Source organism: Dromaius novaehollandiae, chromosome 4 (assembly GCF_036370855.1).
Source record: "Dromaius novaehollandiae isolate bDroNov1 chromosome 4, bDroNov1.hap1, whole genome shotgun sequence".
Lineage (NCBI taxonomy): Eukaryota > Metazoa > Chordata > Aves > Casuariiformes > Dromaiidae > Dromaius > Dromaius novaehollandiae.
Window position 1 is genome coordinate 8,031,145 of NC_088101.1, and position 16,009 is coordinate 8,047,153.

The following is a 16,009-nucleotide window of genomic DNA, read 5'->3' on the forward strand; positions in this document are numbered from 1 at the left end:
AGCAGGCCTCAAGCCTCCCCTGCTCTCCCCCTTTCTTCTCAAGGGCTCCCGGCTCCTCCAGACACCCCACAGACCCCCAACACCTCGCGGCACACGCACAGACCCCACAGCCTTACCGTGCCCCACATAACGCCTCACCTTGGTCACCCGGAAAGTGTCCTGGACCTGCTGGTACTGGCCCAGGAGCCAGGGGAGCTGCTCCCACACGCGCTCGCGGTGCTCTTCCTCGCGCACAAGGAGGCCCATCATGGCAGCCATTGCCCCCAGGACGGCCTGCTTGGCCTGCAGGGAGGGCAGCGAGACGCTCTTCAGCGGGGCCCAGCGTCCTTCCACCCCGACACGGTCTGCCCTCCCCACGGAGAGGCAGTGCCCTGCTCCCCTGGAGGAGAAGGCCTTGCTCCGGAGGAGAGGGCACGTCCCCACCCCGGCCCCGCCCAAAGGCCCCCGGAGTCGCAGGGCCGGCACGGCAGCCGCTCTCACCTCCTCCTCCTCGCAGCCCAGCCAGCTCCCCACCACATGGTGGAAGAGCGGGGAAACGCTGCTGCAGAGCTGGGCCTGCCCCATGCGCGGGAAGCTGCATTGCTCCCAGGCGCCCAGGTAGGTGTTCACGGCCTTCGACCACTGCTCCAGGACTGCGGCGAGAGAAGGGCAGAAGGATCAGGGCAGAGCCTGTGGCGGGGACGAGACCTTGCTCTGCCGCCCCAGCCTGCCCTCGGCCGCAGCCCCCCCGCTCGCCGCGGCTCCATCCGAGACCGGGTCCGGCCCCAGGCACAAGCCGCGCGGTGCTCGGAGATGCCCTGATGGAAACGCTGCGCTGTTGCTCTCCTCCTCCCCATCACACCTCCTCCTCCTCCTCCTCCCAGCCGTGTTCCCTTCCTGTGCTTCCCCCTGCGTCCCTGCCCCAGCCGTCCCAAACACTCGCCCTCTCCCCCGAAACCCCCCAAAACCAGCCCGCCCTGCACGCAGCAGGCGGGAGGGAGCCGGGGCAGAGCTCAGAGCCCGGCAGGTCGCACTGGGAGCAAAGCGCAGCAGCAGAGGCGCCGAGGCTGCCCCGGCCCTGCCCCTGCGCGCGGGGCCGACACTCACCGCTGCAGACGGCGCGCAGGGTCCGGCTGCTCCCCACCTGGCTCAGCATCGTGCGCAGGGCGAAGAGCGTCATGCCCACGAAGGGGACGCACCGCAGGGCTGCAGAGAGGGCCGGGCAGAGGCGCAGAGAGCGGCCGTCATCACTGGGAGCCGGGACAGCGCGCGGGGGAGCCCCGGGGCAGGGGCTGGGGCAGTTCCCGGTGTGGGGACGGCTTGCCGGGACTCGATGGGGTGCTGGTGCCTGTCCCAAGTGGGGAGCGGGGCAGCCCTTCGGAAGGGAGGATCAGGGAAGATCCCTTCTCCCGGGTACCGCAGACCACAGCCCCGAGCCAGAGGCTGACGGGCCCTACCGTAGCTGCTGGCCAGCTTGCCCAAGGTGACGAACACGAGGTCCTCGGAGATCTCTCCCAGGGCCCTCAGGTGGCACTGCAGCTCGTACATGACGCTATCAAAGTGGGAGTGGGCCAGAGCCACCAGGACATCGCTGGCGGCCATCCGCACCTCCTCCGTCACACCCTGGCGAGAGCGGGAGAAAGGCTGAAGGTGCCGGCAGCGATCGCCTGCCTCCAGCTCTCGGTTCCTGCCTTGGCCACCTCCCCGCACAGCTCCAGGCATCGCCCCCCAAATCCACTGCAGCGATGAGTCCCCAAGGCCTCTGCCTCCAGGAAACACTTGCTGGTGCAGAAATCGTGGCCCTGCACGTCCCAGCTCCGCCACCAGCCCTGGGCGCAGGCGCCGCCGGCACAGGCAGCTGCTCTGCTCTGCGCTCCCTCTGCAGCGGGGCTGGATACGGCCTTTGCTATCGCGGAGCCGCATCCGCGGGGAAGGAGCTGTCACAGGGGTCTGGGAGCCTCTGACAGGGCTTAGTGCTAGACACGGGTCCTCAGAGCCCTCCTACGTTTTACCAAACCCGGCTCTAGCCAGGCGCCTCTGGCTGCCTTCAGAGAGGAGCAGCTCACCTGCGCCGCTCTCATGTCCCTCGAGGCCGCTGCGATCACTCTGGCCAGGACAGCGCTCTGCACGCGGCCGTCGTCGCCCTGCAGGACTCTCTCCAGCTCTCGGTAGACCTCCGCTCTGTCGCCCTGGGGACACGGCCCAGAAGGGAAGAGCTTGGCCTTGCCTTTCCTCAGTGCCAGGGAGCCCCAGAGCCGGGGACACGGGCCCCGCCAGCGTTTGCAGCGTTTGCAGCACGCGCGGGTGGCAGGAGGGCGGCGGCGCCCTCGGGAAACCAGGGGCCCTGCCGGGCACCCGCAAACCCAGGCCCGGCACAGCGCGACGCCCCCGCCTCACCTCCTCCTCTTGCAGGCGGTTTGACAGAGAAGCCACTCGCCCAGCAAAGGTGGGGACGGCTGCAGGGACGGACTCTGCCGCCCTGCCTCCATCCTCCCGAACGGGAGGCCGGGACCAGCAGCCTCCACAAGCGAAGAGACCTGCAAGGAGAGACCCAGAGGATTAGCACCAGCTCTGCTGGCCTCAGCTGCCTGCGCTGTTTCGGGGCAAACGTCTCCTCAGCCTGCAGAGAAATCCTTTCCCCCAGCACTAACACCGCAGCCAGGGCTGTGTCAGCAGGCGGGCAGCCAGCAGGGCAAAGGCAGCGACTCCTCCCCTCTGTGCAGCACTAGCGAGACCACCCCGGACGCTGGTCCAGCCCAGGCTCCTCAGTAAAAGACAGATACGCTACAATGCTGTGATATAGTGGAGTGAGTCCAGAAGAGAGTCATCAGCATGGCTGGGGACTGGAGCACATGAGCAGCGAGGGAAGGCTCAGAGAGCTGGCTTGGGGCGGCCTGGAGAAGGGGAAGGGAGAACAGCGTATTGCTGCCTGCAGCTACCTCATGGGGGACACAGAGAAGACGGAGCAAAACTCTTCTCAGAAATGTACCTTGACGGGATGAGAGGCAACAGGAACAAGTTGGAACATGAGAAATCCTGATTAACTATTAGAAACACTATTTCCCATGAAGGTTTGGGGATGACCTGCTGGAAAGCAGCTCTGCAGAGAAGGCTCTCAGGGCCCCGGTGGACAACAAGCTGACCACGAGCCAGCAACGTGCCCTTGTGGCCAAGAAGGCCCATGGTATCCTGGGCCACATTAGGAAGAGCATTGCCAGCAGGTCAAGGGAGGGCATCCTCCCCCTACTCAGCCCTGGTGAGGCCACATCTGGAGGACTGGGTCCAGTTCTGGGCTCCCCAGGACAAGAGAGACATGGAGCTACTGGAGAGAGTCCAGCACAGGGCTACTAAGGTGAGGAAGGGACTGGAGCATCTCTCCTATGAGAAAAGGCTGAGAGAGCTGGGCCTGTCCTGCCTGGAGAAGAGAAGACTGAGCAGCAGATCTTATCTATGTGTATCAGTATCTGAAGGGAGGGTGCAAAGAAGATGGGGCCAGACTCTTCTCAGTGGCGCCTGGGGACAGGACCAGAGGCAACGGGCACCAACTGAAACCCAGGAAGCTCCATCCGAACACGAGGAAAAACTTCTTTACTGCAAGGGTAACCGAGCACCGGAACAGGTTGCCCAGAGAGGTTATGGAGTCTCCATCCTTGGAGATATTCAGAAGCTGTCTGGACACGATCCTGGGCCAGGTGCTCTAGGTGACACTGCTTGAGCAGAGGGGTTGGACTAGGTGATCTGCAGAGGTCCCTTCCAACCTCAACCAGTCTGTGACTCTGTGAAGGGGGTCACACCCTGGAAGAGGCACCCAGGGAGGCTGTGGGATCTCCATCCTCAGAGATCTGCCTCGCAGCCAGGGCCCATTAGCTCCTTGGGTGGAAAGCCCGTGAAACCAGAGCCTGGAGGGAGCTGCATGGGAGCGAGGAGGCGGCTTTCTCCCGGGGAGCTGGTGCAGTTGCAGGGTCAGGGCAGCTCTCGCAGCGTCAGAAATGGCCAGCCCTGCTCAGCGGTGCCGAGCACCAGGGGTTCGCGCTCAGGATCTCCTGCAGCCCCGGCCCAGCCCCGGCCCAGCCCCTCACCTCGGAGCGCCCGGAGTCTCCGCATGGCGCCGGGCCAGGGACAGCGCTGCTGCGCCAGCCCTGCCTGAGGACAGAGCGGGACCGCGGGGACCCGCCCCAGAGCGCTGCGGCCAATGAGGGCCTGCCCCGGACACGCCCGCCTACATCACAGAGGGCCCAGACCAATGGGGGCCTGCTTGGGGACACGCCCCCGCCCATCACAAAGGGCTGCTGGCCAATCAAGGCTTGCCCCAGCACACACCCCTGCCCATCACAAAGGGCTGCCAGCCAATAAGGGCCCTGCCCCAGGGCCACGCCCACTCAGGGCAGGGGGCCAGAGAGGGCAGCAGGCAAAGGACCCCACCAGGCCCCCAACCCTGCCCCATCTCCCTCCATCACTGCCACCCCCTGGGTTTCCTCCAAGGGGGCTGGGCACCGACCTGGCCTCAGCAGCCCCTCCCAGCCCCACTGCCTGCCCCACAGCCAGAGGTGTCATTCCCTCTGTTTCCTCCACCAAGGTTTGCACTCCCTCTCCAAGGAGCACAAACCTGAACCCAGAACTGAAGACCTCACACCTGTGACCGTCATAAGAACAGGGGGTCAGGGGAAGGAGAGACAGCTCAGCTCTTAAAGGAAAGCTCCTATCAGCTCATATTGTGCAGGAAAACCTAAGCTCCCCTTTATTGGACAGGAGAAAACTTCAGCAGAAGACACACCCTGAATATCAGGAGGACTTGGGGTCTGGGCATGTAGTCCCCCATGCCAACAGTCAATGTATTTAGCTGACTATAAACTCCATGCTGGCATGGCCTAAGTGGATCTAGTTCTAAGCTCTTACTCCACACTGACTGCAAAGTGTAGCTCCACTGCCACAGCCAGCCAAGAACATGAACATCTCTCCAAATGCAGCAGCACTGAGTCACTCTGATGGAGGGCAATAAAAGCTGGTGTCAGATGCTCTGCAACTGCATCCTGGTCTTCATTTACTGGTTCCATTTCTGCAGCCTGGGGGCTCTGCTGACAGAACAGGGCATCACTGTGCTTGTTGCTGAACAAATGCAAAACGAAGAGACAGTCCCTGTGCAACGGTGACTGCAGGCTCCATGCTCGATAGGAGACCAGTGGTGGATGTGCACAGTGAGCAGCAGCTCCCCAAGCTCTCAGCGATACCATGGCTGTGGATGGTGCTGTTTGGGAACTGGCAACAGGAGATGTGTTTCTCAGGAGTGGGTCATCTTCACAGGAACATGGTCATGATGGCATCCCAGCTCCAGGCACAGAGGAGCCACCCGGGGCAGTGGCTCCTGGGAGACGAGGGAGAGCCTGAGGCAGTCAGGGAGGCCTGCAGTCTTTGCCCAAATGCTTTTGCCGGAAGCAATGAGGAGGGTGGGCGACATCCTTCAGTCCAGGCAAGCAAAGCTGGAGACCAAGGCCAGCCTCCTCTTGCATTACAGTGAGGCCCCCGTTCACAGCCGAGCAGCCTCGCCACGAGGCTCCGACTAGCCAGAAGCTGGAGCCAGTCCATGGACACAGATGAACTCTCCTAGAGTTGCTCTGGGCCAATTCTTTCAGGAAATACTGCTCTGTCCTTGCTTGCCCACCATAGCTCAAGACAGCAGATGTGTGAACGGAGACTACTGGATAAACTTAATCACCGACTTCACCATTCACAATGGCTTCATTTTTCCTTCAGGTATTCTAGCTGTATTTATGTCTCCTTGCTTAAGTTTAGGGAAGCGATGCACATTGTGGTGTAACACGGAGCGGGCACAGGAATATATGTACAGCGTATCAGCTACTCCATAAAAACTATCCCCAGAAAAGCTCTGATTTCAAAGTCAACGCAAAACAGATTTTCCTTCTTTCGCAGAGGGAAACAAGCTACCTTGAACTTCTCCCTGTCTACCAGAAGGCAAGATTATGCATGTAGACAGTTCTCATGCAGCAGCCCTAAAGCTTGCGACGGGATCCAGGCCTTGCTTTGACAGATGCTCTTCAGAGGTGAAGAGACAGAGCTCAGCTCAGCTGCCCATCTCGCGGCATTTGCAACTGCACGCGTGTCCAGAACAGTTGCAGGGCACTGGCACGTGTGACACGGGGTGTAGAGGAAACCCAAGCCCTTCTTGGGCAGCAGCTGAGGGCTAAGTGAGATGCCCTAAAAACCTAAAATGACACCGGAAAATTACTAGACACATTTAATAACTGAATCTCAGCCATACTGTCTGCCTCTGAGAGCATAAGGGTAGGGTTTTTTTCAGTACTTGGTTAATTCAATTACTACTGAAGTTAGACTTCTCCACTGGCTTAAGTAGGAACAGTTTTAGGACAGCTGTAAATGCTTTTGAATATAATGTCAAGGGAAAAAAAATCATATGCAGACCTGCTTAAAACATAACATAAAACAAGTGCATCAGATTCCGGTATAATTTCTCACTAGTAGACAAAAGAAGGGCTAATTTTTCCTTATTATAAAATTAGAGTGAGTTACAAAGGAAAGTGATTTTTCTAAGGTCATCCATCTAAGAATGCTCTTTCCACAAGCCTACGCTACCTCCGCAAATATGCAAGGGAGTTAAGAAAATGAACAAACCTCCAAAAAGTGCTCTGCAGCCAGTTACAAAATCACAAAGCTAAGACAGAACTATGCAGTCCTAAGCAAGGTGATGAATTGCATCGGCTCATCTATGTCCATAGAATAAAATTATTAAAACATCATGTTATAATAGCGTTCACACCAAACACATTTGGATTGAGTGACTAGGAAAATCCCCTCTGTTCCAGTGTCCTTTCAACATTCCTAACATTTGCATAGAAAATAGTGTATCAGACAAGAAATGGAGGAGTTAATGGCCTTTTATGTGCATACGCGTACTTAAAGAAAAATAAATAAGTGTCCTGAAAACTACAGCAAGGGTGCACGATATCTCAGTTTCAGGGTTTCTCTCCAAGCTTATGGCACTTCCAAACGAAAATTCTCTTTCGACAGAAACCAGCAAAGCAAGATAACTCTGCCAATTAAGTGACATTTGCTGTGCATCTGGCTCTAGCAACACTAAAAACGCAGATGAAAAAGTAACAGAACATTCATCTATACAAAATGTAACTATTAAAAAATAATAAAAAAAAAGGTCTCCACTACACCCGTACGAAGAACTTTAAAAAAAAGGAATTTAAAGGAAAATAAATGCTGCCCTCTAGTGAAAAATAGCAAAATGCACAAGCTCAAGTCCTTCTTCCTGATTATTTTCCCAGATGATGCAGCTCATCATCCATGCGAGGCAGACCTTTCCCTTCTTCACCGGTTCCTCGTCCCAGGTGATCCAGGACAAATGCAGCAACGGTAGTAACACACAAGCCAACACTGCCCCGTTACCTGAAAGTAAGAGATAGGAAATCAGCTCTTTTGCAAGGTCCTGCTTGGATGAATGCTAAAGGCCGGTTTCTTTGGATAGATACTTTCTGACAAACAAGACTTTTAAACTTTCAGCAATAAACTCCATTCAAATGTTTCACTGGAAGCGCTTGGGGTTTGATACGTTTTATGGTACCAAAGACAGGCGTTCCCGGGGGATCTCCGGGATCCCCAAGTCCTGGAAAAGTCTGCCAGGAATTCAAGGACAGCTGTTCTACGCCCTGCTCTAGCCAGGGTGTGGGATAGCCTCTGCTTGAGAAAACCTTTCCAACGCTGGCCGGAGAAAAAGCTCTGAGCCTTTCCAGACTCCCCACAACTAACCCGGGACCTGGAGACTGCCCGCTCCAAAACATCCACCAAGAGCGCGCGTGGCGGAACAGTCTTCGAAGCCTAGGGAACGCTGTGTTTAGGCATGTTTCCTGAACAAAATCTCTTGGCATTTACCCAGGATGATGAGTGGGGAATTTAATCAGCACAGAAGCTAGTTTTAGTCCAACCAGGAACAAAAATGGACATAATGCTGAGGTTTCTCCAGAACTGGACGTGTTCCTTTGTGGACAGCTCCCGTCAGGACCCCAATCCAAGGACTGTGTCCCGTGCCAGGAAGAAACGGGAGCATCTGATCAGTGCAAATTCAGAGAGGAGAGCGCAGCCATTAGAATCACACCCTCAGCAGCAAGGAATCTCTTCATCTCCTACTTCCAGCAGACTTAATCAGATCTAACAGCACCCTCCATCTCTCAGGATGGTTATTGGCTAAGAATAGCAAAACTTCTATTTATAGGATTGGAAGAAAAAATCCATAATTACATAGGTGATATATTTTAAAAAGTGACCCATACTTGGCAGCAATAAAGACATAATAGAAAAATTACAATTCTGCAATAATTTACCAATAGAAATGAGGTATAGGGTATTCTTCAAGCTTGGAAAGGGGGAAGAAGAGTGTCTTACAGGCCTCCGCCCTACCTTCCCCACCATTAACACTAGCCAATAAGATATCTTTTGACCTTCATTTCACAGAATCACAGAATGGTTGAGGTTGGAAGGGACCTCTGCAGATCATCTAGTCCAGCATCCCTGGTTCAAGCAGGGTCACCTAGAGCACGTGGCCCAGGACCGTGTCCAGAGGGCTTTTGAATATCTCCAAGGATGGAGACTTCAGAACCTCTCTGGGCAACCTGCCCAAGTGCTCACACCACCCTCGCAGTAAAGAAGTTTTTTCCTTGTGTTCAGACAGAGCTTCCTGTGTTTCAGTTTGTGCCCGTTGCCTCTCGTCCTGTCCCTGGGCACCACTGACAAGGGTCTGGCCCCATCCTCTTTACATCCTCTTTCAGATATTTATACACATGGATAAGATCCCCCCCCTCAGCCTTCTCTTCTCCAGCTCGCTCAGCCTTTCCTCATAGCAGAGATGCTCCAGTCCATTCGTCGTCTTAGCAGCCCTTCGCTGGGCTCGCTCCAGTAGCTCCATGTCTCTCTTGTACTGGGGAGCCCAGAACTGGACACAGGCACTCCAGATGCAGCCTCACCAGGGCTGAGGAGAGGGGAAGGATCCCCTCCCTCGACCTGCTGGCAATGCTCTTCCTCATGCAGCCCAGGATACCATGGGCCTTCTTGGCCACAAGGGCACTGTGCTGGCTCGTGGTCATCCTGCAGTCCACCAGGTCTCCCAGGTCCTTCTCCGCAGAGCTGCTTTCCAGCAGGTCAGTCCCCAGCCTGTGCTGGTGCATGGGGTTATTCCTCCCTAGGTGCAGGACCTTGCACTTGCCTTTGTTGACCTTCATGAGGTTCCTCTCTGCCCAACTCTCCAGCCTGTCGAGGTTGGAGCCATTTCATACAGACATATGGCTGCACAACCTCCTCCAATTCAGATCAAGACTGCGCTGGTCCTGGTAAACTACTAAATAGGATAAAACCCAGAACAAACAAGAAATTATGCAACCAGCTGAGCTCAGACGGAGCTGTCTTGTCATCCTTTCATCTCTCCTTTCACACACATGTCACTCAGCAGTTGTAACCCCTCGTTACACCCAGATGCAATAAGCTAAAGAGAACTCTTGACACAACGGACTGTTGAGGGCTAAAGACGACATCATCCCGTGCTATGGGTAACACTCAACGCTTTCATCAAGACATACGGATCTTAAGGCATCTGAGAAATCAAACATGATGGTGACAAAAGACTGGGAAACAAAAAAAAAAACCTGCCCTTGTCAGAGTTTTATTGGTCACTTGAATGAAGCCAAGATTTCATCAATCCCTGGTAGAGATAGGCATGGTATGGTATGATCCAATGCCATATACTGGTCTCTCTATTAAAGACAAATATGCCCCTTTGCTTCAGCTGGAAATTCATGTTTAGACACTTTAAAGGGGAGCAAGGAATATAAAGCACAATTTAAAATTCAACAAAGACGACAAAAATAAAAACTTGGATGATACAGCCACAGCAGCTGCAATAAACAGGTTCAAAACTGTTCCACCAGTTTCAGAAGCAGTTTTGCCTCACCAACAGATTTCCAGGAGCAGGAATGGCATAACGATACAGGAAACTAAAAGTCTGATGAACAAGAAGTTTCCAATTTAAAAAAAAAAAAAAAAATAGAGTTCCTGGGGGACGTCTGCTTCACACCAGTCTGTTTAATTATTACAACAGGAAAAGCAACGTACTAATTTTAGTGGATACAAAAGAGAAATCTGTCTCAAAACAAAAGAAATACATCTGACTTGATTTAGAGGAAAAGCTGCTACCTTCTGCTCCAAGCAGCTCAGAGCACCAACACCAAGCGTGTTTGCTAGGCGCAGTGAAACAGGGTAATTCTTTTTTCCATGATATAGCTAGCACTTTCTAACTTGGAAAAATTTAAGTACGGATGTCAGGGGCAGATTTGCTGGCTGAAGAGATGCTCTGCAGAATTCACCACTTTGCAAACATACAGGAAAAAAAGGAAGATTTAAGATAAACTCAAGGATCATATCCTTCAGTACTGCCATGCTAGGACCAGAGTTGTTATGTAATTACTATCTTCAGCCTACATACCAATTTTTTTTTGTTTGTCTGTGTTCTATTTAGCAGTGTTTAAAACCTTTTGATTTTCAGTAATTCTATTCCTAAGAAATTAAGATACTAAACAGGCACTATTTTTCCTGAGTGGGGGCCCTGGGGAGACGCTCAGGGGCTTCAAGGCATCTTGGCGAAGGAGAAGGAGCAGTGGCCCAGAGCACGGGCCCAGCTGAGAACTGAGCCCCACAACCCAGGGGGTTTTAGAGCATCACTTCTGCACCGCAGCTCTAAGGGAAAGGTGGGGGCTGCTGGGGGTCTAAATTTCACACACCAGGTCCGTCTGGAGAGATGCAACGATGGTATTTGCCCTCAAAACCACACGAAGGCTCTGAAGCAAAAAAAAAAAAAAAAAAAAAAAAAAAAAAAAAAAAAAAAAAGAAAAGCATCTCTCCTTCGCAGGTATCCATTAGACACCTGAATATGCTAAGGAAAAGGGACAAAGGACACAACCTTTTCTCAAAACCGTGGGCTAAAGCCTTCCCTTCCAGCCTTAAGAACATATAGTGCACATACAGCTTCACAATGGGAGCTTGTATTTTGCTTCTCCACCCCTCTCCCACGCCAGCAGTTCAAAGGTAACTGATGAAGCAGCAGCTATTAGGAAAACACTTGCTCTCTTCTCCTGTGCAGATGAGTACAAGGAGCCAAGTGATTCTACAGTTGCTACCCCGTAAACTCTGACTGAGGGGATTAAGTTTTACCACCCACATAAATGACAGTTTGGAAAGAGGAGAACCCCAATGAGCTGCTTGATGGCCTGGATAACCTGCAAACTGTGGTACTGATGCTCTCTCTCAGCCCATGGGGGTTTTTTGGTCTGTTCTCTATTACACTGTGTATTCATATAGCTTTTTGCCAAACCGCCCACGTGACTCAGCTACTCGTCTAAATTCCAGTTGCCTTTCTAGTTCCAAATGGAGACCAGTCCATCCTTTGTCCAGACTCAGCTGTCCAGTGAGACTACTTTGAGACATGTCCGTACTTGTGGTTATGCTTAAACAACAGCATAGTCCTGGTGTGAGAGGTAAGAGTAGATCTTTTCAGGTTGGTTGCAATCATGTAACGATTGTTTCAAAACATCTAGGCAGGTGGTATCAACACAGGGAAGGAGGTTGATGAAAATTAAGAATTTAACTTGACTGCCTGCAGTGAAATCTTGGACACACTTTGTACTCCTGGGGCCTTACAGATTATCGGGCATCCACTGTGGGCTGACAGCCAATAAGTATTGCATCAAGATGGTCTCTCACTAGTTACTGCTCAGACCCTGAAGACAGGACCTTATTTGCCCAACTATAAAATAAGCTTGTTTGGGGAGGGCACATTATGGAGGTTGGTCATACGGACATTTTTGACGGAAGAAATGAGATGCATTAGGAGGCCTTTTGTGCCTTCGCTTTTACAGGGTACATTTAAAAGGTTAAAATGCCATCCTGAGACCACTGCAAAATGTAGATGAGATTTCATCCTGAAAAACTAAAACCCCAAATCATTTCAGTTTATCACTTGCTCCAGTTACACTGTGAAGGGAAAAAAAAAAGCCATTAGGGTTACTGTTTTGCACAGTTACCTTTGGAGTATGTCTCTGAAAAAGTCACAGCTAACTCTGTCAGCAGATTTGGCTTAAGTATTTCTTATGAAGCAGTTTAGAACATGGATTTAGGTGCAAAAATGCTTCATAGGCTGGTCCCTGAAAAAGTAATGCCATATTTTCAGCATCTATTTTCTGGCTAAGACTTTCTTAAAACCACAAGGATTTCCAGGAAGATGTGGAGGTGATAATCCAGAATTATGATTATTCTGTTCATTCTCCTACTTGTTTAAATATTCATTATTCTCCTCATTACAGTTTTAATCCCAATATTCTTCATCGGCTTCCCTTCCTAAGGAAGAATATCCCCAAAACTCCTGGAAAGCCTGGTATTATTTTTCCCTGTGAGAAGAATAGTGACATTTGCGCAGAGATTAATGTATTGCATTTCACACATCTTGACTCTGGATCTGTTTAACGTGTATGGACAACTAGTTATTTTAGCCAGATGACAGCAAAGTTTGTAGTCTTGCCATTGCTATATTTCTCAGTGAAAGGAACAGACTCAAAGAAAAAAAAAGAAAACTAAGTGTAATTTTTTTTCTTTCCATTCTGCCAGAGTCAAGCATCTAAAATATTTACGGAATGAACATAAAAAGCTAAGGTGTAGTGTTTTTACCTCCATAAATCTGATTACCTCTCATGACTTGCACATATGTAGGATTTCAGAGCAATGGTCAAGAAGCATCCACTGTATAAACCTGGACACAACTCCATCAAGTATTAGAAGCAAAAATGAAGCAACTCCTTCATCTCCACCCATTCCTTCATCTTCTGCACAAACAGCCTGGTCTCTCCAGGGACAGTTTTCTGCCCACTAACACAAGCCTTGGGAGAGAAGGAAGACAGTCGAGGCCTCATTCAAAGAGGAAAACATAGGTCATAGAGGAACTGAATAATCATAAATTTGTCCCCAGATGTCCTTACAGAAGTCCTCCTTATTTAACGTTTTCCTACAGCTTCATTTTCAGTTTTGGTGTCATGCTATTGGAGTGAACACTGGAAGAGAATTACGGTTTCTTAGAATACAATCCAAAAGAAAACTAATGACTTTTGGGAGAGACCTTCCGATTCCCCCACTGGTACCATCCAGCCATTTTAGAACTGTAAGTATTTGAGCTGCCAGTTTATTCCCTGTCCCCCCCCCCCCTTTTTTTTTTTGTGGATTTGCAGCCATCAATTAATTGGACTCTTTTCCAGGGCAGAATTTTGCTGTAGCTACAAGATAGTCATCTCCAGCACTTAACGACAGCCACATTTTTGCAAGTTAAGAAGTGAGCAGTATTTTCCGAGGTTGGCTGTACTGAACAGACATGCGCACGCGGTGCTATTTTGTAATTATATCACTGTTGTGGAACACTTGACAGAAGATCTCAGCAACCAGACAGTAACACCCAACGCAGCCTCCTTTATGTCAGTTCTCATGCCATTACTTCACATCAACTCTAAGCATTTGCAGCAAGAGGACAACCACGTGCTTCATTCAATAACGAATGTTAAGACTAGCTCCATCAGATATTTCTTGCTGGTGAAACATCATTATGTTCATTCCAAGCTCAGCATTCAGTTTGGCCTGCCAGCAAAGCTTAGGGAACACAAACCCTCTACCTCCAAAAGTTGCATCTTGACCTTGTATTTCCTCTAAGAGCACAGCCCTACCTATTAAAAGCTGTAGAACAGAAAAACAGATCCAAGACTCAGGCCCCTCAGTAATTCAAGAAATCCTCTGCCATTCGCAGATAAAGCTTGTTTTAAAAAAGCAGCTACCAGTTTCTGAGCAACGAATTAGCTGGGCCTGTCTATGCAAAAGCATTCTACTAGCTTGTTTTATGTCTTGCAAAGGGAAAACGTCAGGCTGTCCAGCAGATACAGCCTGTACTTGCACACCTCGAGTGAAAAAAGACAGATTCAAGATTTGCCTCTAACTGCAAAGTACTGGTGGGGAACCCTTTTTGAACAACTATCTTCACAACATTATCTTATAAAAGTACGCAAGGAAAAATCATCACCTGTAACTTGGAGCATGAAGTCTAACAGGATTTAACGATTAGACATTGAAAGACAAGGCTAACCTTGTGTTTTCCAGAAGTGTATCATTTAACAGCAACTAATCAAACTCACTGTTTTCAGCTATTACTAACCAAGATAACATGACACTAGCATTAATTGCCAAGGTAACCCCTGGCTGAGAAAATGCTAATTCCAATCTGTAAGACGGAGACTGTGAGGTTACTAGAAAACATCCCTCCTTACCGCTCTCTAGTGAGCCGAAGCAGAGAACAGTTTGGGCTTGACTTTTTGTACACCTAAAACACAAATAGTTCAGCCAATAGAACAATTTATAGCTTACCAAGAAAGGACAGCAGTGCATAAATAACGCCAGTGGACAGACAGAAAGCTGACAGATCTTCCCCCTATATCGTGTTCATCAATCAAGTATTCAGATGTGCATTTTGGGGAGACTCCAACACTAAGCTTCATTCTTCTAGCAAGAGAAGCTATGAAATTCAATATTGACATGTGATTCTCTTTCCTTACTTTTTCAGTTAGGAATAGTGTTACAGAACCAACAGGCTGCACCGCGATTCTTGCACTCGGTCTTCTTTCTATGAGGATATTCTTCACAGCACAACATGGGACACAATACGGAGTCTATGCTAGCTTTTTGTCTGCTTCAGGAGATGAACTCTACACAGTCTTAAGGTTAAGGCTAACAGCTAGATTACATCCAACACAGAAGGAAGCCTGCCAAGACAAAGCTGACCCCTCAGATATTTAAGAGGTTTTACCTGTTAACCTGGGCTCACACTGCATCAATACCTGGTGGTGTACAGCCTCCCCTCCTGCCCCCAAATAAAAAAGCCCAACACAGCATTTACTGAGTTATCTAACTGCAGCAGGAGAACAAAAAGGTTATGCAAGGAAGTTTCTTCAGTAAGTCATTTTATGCCTACGTAGAACTGTTGAGCCTCCTTCCATAATGAATTTACTCCATTAATACTGCACAGGCCCGGGCTCCTCAGGGAAGCATTAGTAACACAGAGCACCAGTACGCTTTCGCTGACCCACTGGTATACAAAGCTACCATTAGCAAGTTGTCAACGGGTCTGTGAGATGCTGAGCGTGGAAGGGAAGCTGGACAAAGTATCGGCTCCACAAACTTCATGGGTGGAAGAATGGAGACCAGGGACAAAAATTACATTCCTGAACTCCAGTGTGTTTGAGAACTACACAGAGACTGAAAAATAGAAGGACTTAATACAGTATATACCAGCAGTTACTAATAAATGTAGGATATGCTACAGGTTTTCCAGATACACATGGAAATTACTGGCCAAGCATCACAAAGCACAGCCCAATGTTAGAGTTTAAATGGAAGGAAGTTGAAGGAGCAGGCATGCTGCCTCTCCATGCTTTTCCACTGTTCTGAGCACATAAACCCACCTCATGCTTATCAAGTAAGGACTACAGATGGGTTGATCTAAGTGTTGCAAGGACCAAGCTTAATGATTTCGGAAAGGTCTCGAGATTGGCAGCTGTTTTCCAGTTGGAGGAGGCAACTGCAAACACAATTCCCTCCCTGCTCAGGACTTAATTCCACTCAATTACAAATAACATCCACAATCAAAGAAATCCACTTATCATCCAGTGTAGCTAAGGTAAAGGCAGACATATGCACAAACCTAACTTCTGTCTCCCTTTTCTCTGAAGGGGCCAGACAGAGAAACAAACAAAAAAAATCTAACACAGCTCATCTGAGATGAACACAAATGGCAGCACCCCGTGTGCTTAAACTTACTCACAGAAGCACTGTGCTAATGACCAAATACCAGTTCACCTAAAAAAAACCCCAAAACACCTAGCCAGTAACCTCCCCCTCCAGCTTTAGCTTATATTACAGC

At 50.3% G+C, this 16,009-nt stretch overlaps 1 long non-coding RNA gene across 1 annotated transcript; it reads right to left on the minus strand.

Moving 5' to 3' along the window:
- Nucleotides 1–6,443: 6,443 nt before the first annotated feature.
- LOC135328112 (uncharacterized) lies at nucleotides 6,444–13,217 on the minus strand. The gene is made up of 2 exons (XR_010388837.1): nucleotides 12,745–13,217; nucleotides 6,444–11,528 (listed from the first exon to the last, which is right to left on the minus strand). It is a non-coding gene; the product is annotated as an uncharacterized LOC135328112 (long non-coding RNA).
- Nucleotides 13,218–16,009: the final 2,792 nt, after the last annotated feature.